Source organism: Cyanistes caeruleus, chromosome 6, assembly GCF_971803275.1.
Source record: "Cyanistes caeruleus chromosome 6, bCyaCae1.hap1.1, whole genome shotgun sequence".
NCBI lineage: Eukaryota > Metazoa > Chordata > Aves > Passeriformes > Paridae > Cyanistes > Cyanistes caeruleus.
The window spans coordinates 3,606,019-3,618,291 of NC_141706.1; the positions used below are offsets into that span (position 1 = coordinate 3,606,019).

General features: G+C 39.8%; 1 long non-coding RNA gene across 2 annotated transcripts in view; it reads left to right on the plus strand.

The window, feature by feature from the left end:
• The window catches only part of LOC111930443 (uncharacterized), a 57,338-nt gene that overhangs the window by 15,003 nt on the left and 30,062 nt on the right, over positions 1-12,273 (plus strand). For both annotated transcript variants that reach the window (XR_002865170.2, XR_015288048.1), the window contains one exon: positions 7,966-8,149. This is a non-coding gene — a long non-coding RNA (uncharacterized LOC111930443). The remainder of the gene's footprint in view (positions 1-7,965; positions 8,150-12,273) is intronic.

The window sequence follows — 12,273 nt, forward strand, 5'->3', positions numbered from 1 at the left end:
TCTGAATGAAATCTTCTTATTTCATGTTTAACTGTTAGTTAACTCAGCAAGATCTGATGTTTGTTTTGGTGTTTTAAATCCCCATCTTACACATTTCAAAAATGTGGGGTTAGATTTGTAATAATACCTTAATTATTTGGTTTTCTTTTTATCAAATAGATTTCTTTGTGGCAATATACAGCATTTTATTATCCTTTTAAACTGTTGTTGGGCTTTTTTTGCCATCTGATCATATAGTTTTAGACTTATTCTGAATATACCACAAAGCAGTGGCCAGCACTGTTGAATCTCTTCTGTTTTCCTGATATGTATGAAGCTCTGATTCTGAATTTCTTGTTTTTTTGTTTTTTTTTTTTTTCCTGAGTATTCCCTCTCCTCCAATGTCCTTTGTCAGTCTGGTCCCTTTCACACCTTATGGGGAATAGGAAATAATCCTACCATTAAGATGAGGATATATAATCTATTATTTTTCCTGCCATGATCACAGCAGTCTCCCTTAGTAGTTAAATGTTTTGTCCTGTCAACTCTTTTGCAGATCAGGTTATTAAGGAGTAGAATATTGATTATTTAGGATGAGATTTTTAAAGCTTGCCTAGAGGGTTGCGGTGTCCAATTAGAAATTAATGACTTAGAGGCAGCTTTGAAAATCCCACCTGTAGAGTTGAAGCTTTCAAATGAGTCTGAAGTTAAGAGCCATAATGAGTGCACAAATGGTGTGATATTTTCCTGTGACTGGAAGAAGTGTTAAATAGCAGCTCTCTATCTTCATGTCAAATAATTAAGGAAGTTAACAGAAGTAGACTTCAGATGAGTAAACTGATCCTGTTTTCCTTGGAACAGGCTAACAAGCAGTTATTCAAAAATACTAAGGCACAGTGCAGCCCTGGTAATGACAAGTTTTGTCTAGAAAGTCATGTTATGTTTGTTTGCTAAGATAGTTAATCACAAACTTTGACATAAACCTAGAGCAAGAATAAAAGCAGAGAACATTGATGAAATTTTTTTTTTTCCAGTGGAGAAAGTGAAAAAATAATTTCAAGTTATTTTTAGGACATTAAATTGATAGTACATCAGCCATAAGAATAAAACTAAAGCACGGTTCTGTGTGCCAAAGATTTTTTTTTTCTTTTTTTAATGATTCCAAGGGTATGGCAGGTGAATCCATTTAGTAGGTCTAATGACTGGAAAGTGGAATGTTTTTCAAATAGCATGGATGAAACGATCTGTAGCCCATCAGCGTACAGCTGGAATGATGTCATACATGGTTATGCTTTAATTCTTCCTGCATTGCTGAAGGGGGAACAGGGTCTGTAATGTCCTCTGACTGCCTTGTTGAATGCAAATCCTTGAGCTGGAAATGGAGAGTGTTCTCTTTCTCCACATGACTAATGTTAATTTCTTTAGCAGAAAAAAATTTAATAAGTCTCTCTAATGGTAAATTACCATTTATTGTAAATGTGCCACATAAAGGAAGTAATAAGTCATTATTATTGACCTACTACTGGTCTTTCTGTTTTACCTATAATTAAATAAAAATGTGCACTTTGAGATAATATGCTTTTTGTTTGAATACCCTTTTTTTAATCCAGAGCTGGTACCAATACTCCAACACACTGCAGTAATCACAACTTTCTCTTAGATTTCGTTTAAGCTGGGGGTGAAGTTTTCTCCTTAGTTGTTCTTTAATTGGATCCCCTCCATTCCACTTCTCTCTTTTGGAGACTTCTACTCCCAGTATTTGACTGGACTCTTCTAATCGCTTGTTTGCTTCTCAAGCACAAATGTGGGAGCTTTTGCTATGGGGAGATAGTGCCCTAAGCTTCAAACTGATAACTTCAAATATGTTAGTGCTTGAAAGAATGGATTAGAATATAGAAAAATGAGAGGAATTCTAAAGGAAAGCCAGAAATTTGCAGAGTGTGAGTGAGGTTACGGTGTGGCTAGTGGAACAGCTGAATGATTGAGGTGGTGGAGTATTGTGTGTGTGAGATGCAGTGTTAGAAAGGAGCCTCAGTTCTCTGGGTTTGGGACACCTGTGCATGTACACAGAACTGCTGGTAGGGTAGGAGCTATCCCAGAATAGGCTCAGGAGCTGAGATCAGCATCTGGGAATCTAGAGGCAAAGTATTCTTATAAAGTCATTAAAACCAGATATGATTCTTTCTCATGTTTGAGTTTTTGTGGGCTTTTTCCCCCCTCAGGTCAGAATTTCTGTCTGCATAACAGGACAGGGCAAGCAGGAAGAACCACAGGAACTGCTGTATCATTTGATACATAGCCTGGGGGAAAGGTTTTCCTTGGAGCTGGAAAACATGGGCTTGAACCTCGTTAGGTAAAGATGGCATTGAACATGACCTCTTACACCCTAAGCCAAGGTGTGAGAGCTGTAATAATGTATGAAGGTGAACAGTGTAATCACCACATCAGTCATATTTAGGAAACCCTGTGTCAGAGCACACAAGTCTGCCTGAAGAAGCAGCTCCAGTACTCTGTGTGCTAGAGCTTGTCAGCAGTTCTGAGTAAATGTTTTCATTCTGGCACTTAAGATGCTCTCTCTGTGTGCTCAGTTTTTTTCTCTGGACTTCAAGTGCATTACTTGTTTTGAATCCCACTCTGAAATGTCGAGTTCCTCCATGCATTGCAGACATCAGACTCTGAAATCTGAATTCCCTCCTTGGGATCAGAAGTTAAACGTCATTGCCTGTTCCTTATAGAACCCTGTGTCTTTTATTGGACTTCCCTAATCCCAAGTGTGTATTCAGAGTGCAAAGGCAATGTGTTGCTCATGTCTCTTTAGTGATCCTGTTGCAGTAATTGTCACTAGGGATACTCCAGGGTCACCCTTGTTCAACAAATGTTGGCAACAATGCTGTAATGATAGTGGGGGAAAATCTTTGCTTTGTAGCTCTGGTAACTCCAATTTAAATTTTCTGATGTGAAAGTAACTGTGCTAAATTTATTGCAGTATGATGGAAATGTAACTACTGAAAACTGATCTTCAGCTAATGATAATGAATGTGTTAATAAATGTTGCTACTTTTAAAGGAAAAATTTAAAAGTGAGGCCAGTCTTTGTTCTTCAATGTACATGACTAATCCCACTAAATTTGACTCAGTAGTAGCTCTCTAGTTCATTGCCCTTTTTTTAATAATAGATATTGAGGAAGTCAGAAAACACTGCTGTTACTTGAAAGAGCATTGCTAAAGGCCTGAAAGTCCTCCTAGGCTGTTGTGATGTAGGTGGGGATGGCAGGTTGGAGATGTTGCTGAAGGAGTAACAAAACCTGTTGAACCATCTGTCATTAGGGATTTCTCCTGGCATATAGGTATTTTTCTGAACTAAGAAGCATTCTGAAGTGCAGAACTTGTTTAAATTTTGTCTCCTGGTAGCCATAATTCCCTTTGTTGCCTTCTCCCAAACACCTCTGATCTTGACCTCTTTTCCCAGAGTTCAGCCTCTTCCTTCCACCAGTCCACTGGAACCCTTCATTCTGTGCTTCTGTTTTTACCTCCCTTCACTTTATCTGAACTTTTTGTGAGGCACACAGGTAGCTGAGGCCAGATGGTCATGGAATAATGCAATTTAGCTAATTGCCTCCATCCAAGAGAAAAAAAAAATGCTATCCATCCTGTCTGGAATGTCATTGCCCCATAGCAGGAATTCTTGGAAAAGAAGAAAAATTTCCTAGAATTCCTAAACAGCTGATCTATTTAGCTCAAACTTTTAAATCCCTGGTGACTCTATTGCTAGTCTTCAACAATGGTCCTTAATAAGATGGAGAAAAAATAGGAAGTCTAATTTCTCTTTTAATGCTCTTTGTAGAAGAGTTCTGATGTAGAAAATCAATACTTCTATTCAAAGGAAAGCTATTGAAACAAATAATATTACTGGTTGGCAGGCTCAGCAGGCTTTTTGCTTTGATTACATTCTTGCTGACAGTACTGCACTGGTGTTTAGAAAATCCAAAAAACAACTTCTAAGTGCTTTTGCTATGAAACAATTTCAGCAATTTAGTGTTAGGGATGGAATTGAAATAAACTTCAAGAGCAAAGAAAAATACATTCTTATTTGTGCTAAAAAATATTTGTATTAATGAGCGCATAGATTCTATATGTCAACTCAAGGACAGCTTCAGTCCCACAAAACTCTTGTTTTGATTGTTCATGTTTGGAATTTCTTTTAATGTTTGTACTTCACTGAATTCTTAAGATAAAAATATAGTACTTGGAATTTTTTAAAGTTACCTTTTCGCCCATACTTAATCAAAGGCATTTTCCTTGTTATATCTGGAACACAGATTACTCAACGGTCTTTCTTTGTCTGTGCCAGCTCATATAATTCACATTTTTATTACCCTGATCAATTGAAACATTTTATTAAAGGTCAAAAGAAAAGAAAAATTGTAAAATTAGAAATGGAAATGGATTTGATTAATGATTGAAAGGAAATATGGAAGCAAATGATCCAATTTATTACCTTTTTCTATTTGATAAGTATCTTTGTCTTTGATTCTAGTTCTGTGCTTTACTCCACCTGCTTTGACTATACAACTGTCTGTTCCTTTTCTCCCCAGCTATGTAAAATCATGGGAGAAACCTGCATCAAGTTGTGAATGGGTAAAATGGATGGTAACAGCAGCATACATCATCGTATTAAACTTGGGCAAGTAGACTCTGTGTGGAAGGGATTTTCCCCTGAGACTTAATGTGTGGTGCTCAGCATTTATTCCTCCTGAAGGCCTATTCTGGAAGTCGGCTCTGTGTCTGCACAGTGCTAAGAGCAGCAGTCACGGTGGCTGGGAGTGCAGTTTGAGATCTTTAAAGCACTTTGTGACATTGGTGGTGGCCTTGCCTGCAGATTGTGGGTGCTGGAGCCAGCCAGACCTGCTGGAGCAGCCACCACCTCCCAGTGCCCTGCTGGAGCAGCCACCACCTCCCAGTGCCCTGCTGGAGCAGCCACCACCTCCCAGTGCTCTGCTTTCCTCTCAGAGACCGGTTGAGTCTAAGTCTCAACTCAACTCAGTGGTTGTGTGAGAAGGGAGGCAGACTATGATAGGTCAAAGGATCAGCTGTGATTATTTGGAGGGACGAGAGTCTAAGTTTGGGAGAAGCTGTTGACTCCCTCAAGGGCAGAGAGACCCTGCAGAGAGACCTCAAACAACTTAGAGAGACAGAAAATCACCAACTGTATGAAGTTTAGCATGGGCAGGTGCTGGATTCTGCACCTGAGATGGAGTGGCCCTGGTTGGATTTGTAGATTGGGAAATGAGAGGCTGGAGAGCAGTGCTGTAGAAAGGGACCTGGGGGTCCTGGTCCATGGCAAGCTGGATATGAGTCAGCAGTGCCCTGGCATCTGGGAGGGCCAGCCATGGCCTGGGGGCATCAGGCACAGCATCACCAGCTGGGCAAGGGAGGGGATTGTCCTGCTCTGCTCTGAGCTGGGGTGGCCTCACCTCAAGTCCTGAGGCAGTTTTGAGCTCCTCAATATAAAAAAGACATTAGGCCATCAGAGAACATCCAAAGGAGGCCACGAGGAAGGTGAAGGGCCTTGAGGGGAAGCCGTGTGAGCAGCGGCTGAGGGCACTTGGTTTGCTCAGCCTGGAGAGGAGACTGAGGGGAGACCTCATTGTGGTCTTCAACATCCTCACGATGGGAAGAGGAGGGGCAGGTACTGATCTCTTCACTCTCTTGGCCAGGGACAGGACTCAAGGAAATGGCCTGAAGCTGAGTTGGGAGGCTCAGGCTGGATATCAAGAAAAGGTTCTTCACCCAGAGTGGGACTGGCACTGAACAGGCTCCTCAGCTAAGTGGTCACAGCACCAAGCCTCTGTGAGCTCAAGAAGTGTATGGACAACACTCTCAGGCACAGAGTGAGATTCTTGGGGTGTGCTTTGCAGAGCCAGGAGTTGGCCTTGATGATCTTGATGGGTCCCTTCTAATTCACTGTATCCTATGATTCTCTCTGAGAGCAAGAAGTTATTCAAATTATTTATATGATATTATGTAGCATCCATGGCAGCTGAAGAGGTTGTATACTTTCTAGATCAGCTTATCTACTAACATGTGCTTCATATTGTATCATCCTGGTCTCTTTCAAACAAAACCTTTTCTTTTTTTTTCCCCAGAAGACAGAGTGTGTGTTTTTTTAGTTACAGCTCATTTCCCAGCCCCCAAAGGACTCTCCCATATACAGTGAATGAGGCAAGAGACCTGTTAAAATATCTTTGCAGTCCGTTTTGTACATGTTGCATCATTCCACACAAGGGAGTGATGGAATTGTATGGTCAGCCCTAGTTTGATACGTCTCAGGTTTGAAATTCTGGATTTTTGATAACTCCATTGTAAGAGATTGTACTGTTGGAACACAAGGCAGGTTCTTTGTGTGCAATTACACAATACTCCAAATAGGTTAACATGCAGTGTTTGAGAAGATTGATGGATTCTAAATATATCAGCAGGGAATTATTGAGGGTGTCTCAAGGGGTTATTTTAGAGACAAACAAGACAGCTATTTTGAGCAGCAGTCATGTAATTCTTTTACATGGACAACTCTTCAAGAGATGTCTGATTCACTGATAATTAAAATTATAAATGAGTCTTGTTTGGCCTGAGTGATTATGTTCATGCTCCAGTGACCATGGCCTCTAAGTACTAAGGCATATAATTAGACCCTTCTTTGACCTTTCAATATCATGTTGACCATATCTAGGCACTAACAGATCCATAGCCCAGATAGTTGTTTAGGGCCAGATGGTGTTTTCATGCAAAATTAGTGCAAGAGTTTGCTTCAAAGCTCCTTGCTCCACGCACAGCAGAAGAATAGATGATTGAAACAGGGGCTCTGGTGTGGTATAATAAAGTGTAACTGAACTTACTGAGGGTGGGTGCCTCATGTGTATCATTCTCCTTCCTGTCCAGCATGCTCCAAGTCATTCTAGGTTCTTTAACTTGTAATTTTTGTAACATTTTCCTCTCAGTTCAGCAGCAATATGAAGGTTTTAATCTGACTGTAGGAATAATGAATATATTTTACCGGTAACAAACTTAAATGTTTTTAGCTAAGTAAGACTTAGCTAAAAACAATATGAAAAGATAGATAATTAGCATGAAACATCTATGTACTTCATACATCCACAGTGTCTTGGTTTGAAAAGACAGGTGTCTGCTAAGGAAGGTAGAAACCTCCCTTGACATGGAAAAAATGTAAACCACCCCACCCTCCAAATTATTATAATCTTGAAATCCAGGGGCTCTCAGGCAAAGATATGGGAATAGGAATAACAGTTCTTCACTAGGAAAATGAAAATAAAAATGCAGGAGTACAAAACAAACAAACAAACAAAACCAAAAAAAGACAACCCACTGACAGAGTCAGAACACAACCTGACACCCTGTTGGTCAACAATTAAATGGTGGCTGCAATCTTCCTGGAGTGACAGATGTGGTTCTCTTGAAGCAATGATCCTGTAGAAGGATGAGTTTTCCTCTGAAGTTCCAGTGGTGTCGATGGGTCTGGTCTTTCCTCTGGGAATCCAGTGGAGAATGGCTGCTGTGGTGTTCCAAGTCTCCAATTTTATCCAGCTAGGAATGTTTGGCTCCTCCCCTGGGTGGAGCATCTCCCAATGGGATGATGTAATTTTATCAGTCCTGCAGTGAGGCTCAGTGGCCCATGAACAGAAGATATCCCTTGGAGGGAGGATGGGTTGTGGGGGAGATAAAGAACACTGCCCCAGCTGGTTTCAACAGATGGTAAAGGAATGCATTTGGTTATGTCTTGCATTGCATCCCAAGACACACAGAAAACATTCCCTTCCCAAACTGCAAGAAGAACAGAAGTTTTTAATTCAAATGCAATTGTATAGTGTGGGAGACTTTCATATATAAAATCTAATTGTTAATTAATTTTCCTGAATTTTAGTTTGGTTGTTTCCACTTTAAGTGTTTTAAATTTTGATGATTTTTCTAGGATAAAGGGTCACGCTAAGGAAGATGACAAAAGACAGATAACAACAAGTCTGTCAGAAACTGATGAGAATTTCATCAAGACTGAAGAAGTCAGTCAAGATAAACATTCCCTTGAAATATCCCGATGAACCTGGACTTTCAGAAAGTAGTAAATGTTCAGTGTATGAACACAGCATTTCTTTCAGGTACCCATGAATACAAATACTCATTATGTGAATTATAATAATTATGCAAATTATATAATCATTATGGAAATAAAATGAATAAATAGAATCTAGGGAAAAGTACCTATCAGTTCCATATTTTGACTGCAGCTGTTACTTAACCTTGCCTACTTAGTAATTCATCAAGAAATAATTAAACAATCGCTAATATTCCATGCAGTCTTTAAATCTGTGCTCAGGAAGGCATGAGACACACAAGTTCTATACATTCATTGATTTCATGCTAACAAGTTGACAAGATACTGGACTAAACTGTATCCTAGGGTAGCTTTAGTATTGCTTTACAGAGAATTGATATTGCCTGGGTTTTTTCCAAAGTCATCTGTGACAATTTCTCTGCATTTTCCCTTTAATGCACTCGGGCACACTGGAAATGAAGTCCAGCAGTAACATTTTCTGGCAGTGCCTCCATTTTCCACATGTTCATTTAAATGATTTACATCATCTTCTACCCTGAGCCCAGACAAAGTCTGCATTCTGTACCTACTGCTGCAGGTAATAGGCCCAAGATGTATTTGGAAGCCCAGAGGAGAAATTATTGAATTTACATACTTTGTGTATGAGGAATGCAAAAGTAATATAAAATAATTAACTGATGTCAACAATATAAAGGAGTAAAATACTTTTCTATTGTTGATTTTAAACTAGTCTTTTGGTAAACATCTTTACTTCTGAAGTTTCTGACTTTCAACTGTGAAAGAAATTGATGCAGATTTTTTGTTTGGTTTTTGTTTTTTGTTTTTCTAGTAGGTTTAAACTGGGCTGCTGCGTATGATGTTACATAGTGGCAAATTAAGGATTTTCTCTGTTCTTTTTTGTTGGTTTTACATACAAGTGGAAGAAAGCCACTAGCTTAATAGGTTTGTAATAGCTTTGTGTGGTTATAAAACAGATGAAGATTTGAGGTCTGTGTTAAGTGTCATTCAGTATTGTGGGGTGTAATTTCCTTCGTAAGTACTTATTATGAGGTCTGACTTACTCAAAGTGATGTGCCTGTTCATGGCATGGAATTTTTCATGAGTCCTGTTCCTCATGTGCTGAGATGATTATTCTGCCAGAAAAGTACTTGTAAGCTAAGGAAGTGCTGAAAAGGGCTGAATAAACTGTAGATCTTCATTTAAGGGGCTTTGGGTACTGGAAAGTCCGATGTGATTTTGAATCCTATTTTAATTACTAAGAAAGATTGTTCCCTGTTGTTGCTTAATGACACCCTTCATTCTAGACCAGTGACAGGTTGTGTTATCCACTGCTGAAATGGATTTAATGCTTGTGTTTAAGCCATGTTAGCAGCAAGAAAAGCAAGTTGGTAGGAGAGCAGCAGAGAGTTGACCTATATGTACCTGGATCATCTTCTTTTGGAGATCAGCTTTCCTAGGAAAGATGTGATGGGCAAAGGATACATGCACGGATGGATGGGGAAGGGCTTGCCCTTTTGAAAAGCAGCATGTGTTACCTGTGTGTGCCTGAGGAGCTGTGGCATTCTGGGAGCTGTGGCAGGCAGCAGAGTGTTAGAGAGCACTGAACCTCTGGCACTGAGCACCCAGGAGCTCAGTCGGGGTTTGGGGTCTGACCCCATCCCTAACAGATGGATTTAATCCTCGTATGTTTCTGGTTCCCTTTCTGTCGCCTCTCGTGACTCCAGTCAGCTTGCCTGACTTTTACTTTGAAAGGGACAATTCCCATTTATTCTGCTGTTGCTCAGAGAAGAGATGTGATTCAACATTGTAGCCCAGGACATTTTCAAGCTGCTCTGAGAAACAGAAGATCCAACATAGGAGTCCATAAGAAACCTGAGTAGGACAACTTATAATATCTTCAGATTTATTTTTTTTTAACCAATGAAGAACCTGCTTTAAGTATCATGTAGTTTCTGTTATTCTGTTTCATCCAGTTGTACTGTCATTCAGTTTTTCCAAGTATGAATATTCCCTTTTTGTTACAAAAAGATTATAAAAAGATGCTACCCAAGTAGAAGTGCACACCTGCTGTGTTAAGGTCTTGCTGTCTTTGTGGTTACTTGGGAGAAACAGCCCCTCTACCAAAGGCAAGCATATCATGAGCATCTCCTTTCAATTTGTTGTATTTTAACTATTAAGTATGAAATCCCAATTTAAATATGAATAGATTTCTTTTTGCTGAAGTTAATTTTTTCTATTTGATTTGGGTCTTTGCTTATGTATTCTCATTTTCTAAGGCAGCTGCTTTGGCTTATGCAATACTAGATAATGCTGACTGAACCTCCTGTGTTTGTTTGCCTTATGCTTTTGTTTCATTCTGCAGCTCCAAATGATAGGTTGCTGTAAGTGTTCAATTTCCTGATGAGGCTTAAAAGAACTTTAGCTCTCCAATGCATCAGCACACGACTCCTGTTTTACCATGATAAGAAAGTATTTGCCTTTAGGGAAAAGGAAAATGATTGAATGCATGTGTTTTACATTACTTGAACCATGATCATTTTACTGAAACAGGCCAAGACATTAACAAGGGTTTGGCCACGAGGGAATTAAGAGTCAGTTGTGTATCTTATATCCTAGTCAGATGCACTTTATTTTAGCAAAATGAATTCAGAGAAGAAAATACCACTTTAGCATTTACATTGCGGTCAGAGGTAATGAAGAATGAGATGTGGTTATACCAAATTCAGTGTCATTATTCATATAGATTTGAATTTAAATCAAAGGCATATAAAATTTATATGTAAAACTCTTTTCTTTGAAATGTATATATTGTATTATAATTCCTGGGTAATTATTTTAGCCTCCATTTAGACTTTGTGCCATTTTCAGACCTTAGATCCACATTCCTTCAGTAGTTGTCTGGCCACACTTTTCCTTATTCTAAAATTTTGGGTTTTATCTCTGTGCTGTCCACTGGGCTGTGTCTGTTGCTTATCAGTCTTTGAGAATCCATGTGTCACTCTGCTCCCTGAAAGGCTGGGAAACTGCTTGGTTGGCAGTTCAGATATTAATCTAGATGTTGTGGCATGATCCTCTGTGCTGTATCAGAGAGACGGTCATCCATCCACTTCCTTTCAAACAGCAGCTGCAGTGATGTCCTCTTTCACAGCATGATGTGAGGGGCAGGCACTGGAGCATTTGCTGATACTTTATAAGAAGTGATTCTGTGAAAGGATGAGTATTGTTTGCAGCAGTACTTCACAACCAAGCTGCTCCCATAGACTAAGCCATGGCCATGAACAGGACATGGAAAATTCTGAAGTCTTTCTACCAAAAAGAGAATGGTCCAGTGCCTTATTGTTTAAAACAGTGTGATAAAAATTAATCTTCAGGAGATGCAATTCAGTCTTTCTCCTGGAGCTGGTAGGGCACTAGTGGTTTATCATGGAATCAGTTAGGTTGAAAAAGACTCTTAAGATCATTGAGTCCAATTATTAATCCAGCACTGCCAAGGCTGCTGTTAAGTGGAAATGGTTGTCTCGTTGTTCAGAGAATGGTCCTGCAAACTCTTGGAGGTACTGGGCTGCCCTGGGGGTGTCCATGCAGAACACAACCACGGCAGCTTGAGCCTGCTCTGCGTTCCTGGGCATCTCTCAGCTTAAGCCTTCGGCCAAGTTTCTTCATGGATGCTGGTGAGACACATGGAGATGCCTCATGTGTTTTAAATGTGTTTTAAAAGCTGAAATGCTTGCAGTCTGCATGTTTACATCCATTAACTGCATAGAGCAGAGCCTTTGGCTGTTTGTCAGCCTGTGCTGATACTTGCATCCCTAAATGGATCTGTTGGTAGCTTTCCTGTACATTTTGTGTAGTTCTAATGAGAGACCTCATCAGACCACAGGTCTTGGGATGTTTCCTCATACGTGCCCAGAGTTCCACACTTACCTAAAGAGAAACTGTTTAAAACTCCAGCCAGGCTTCCTGGTGGTAGATTTTGGGAGTTTCTAAGGCCTGTCATTTTCCCTGTGCTGTCAGGGGTTCCTGGCAGGGACACAGGAACTTTAGGCCTCATGGAACATGCGGCATTAACCTGTGAAATCAAGATTTTCACTGCAACATAAGCTGTCACCCAGGAAAACAGTGTACAATGCATTTGTGAAATGTATGAAAAGAAGTTCAGGAATTCAG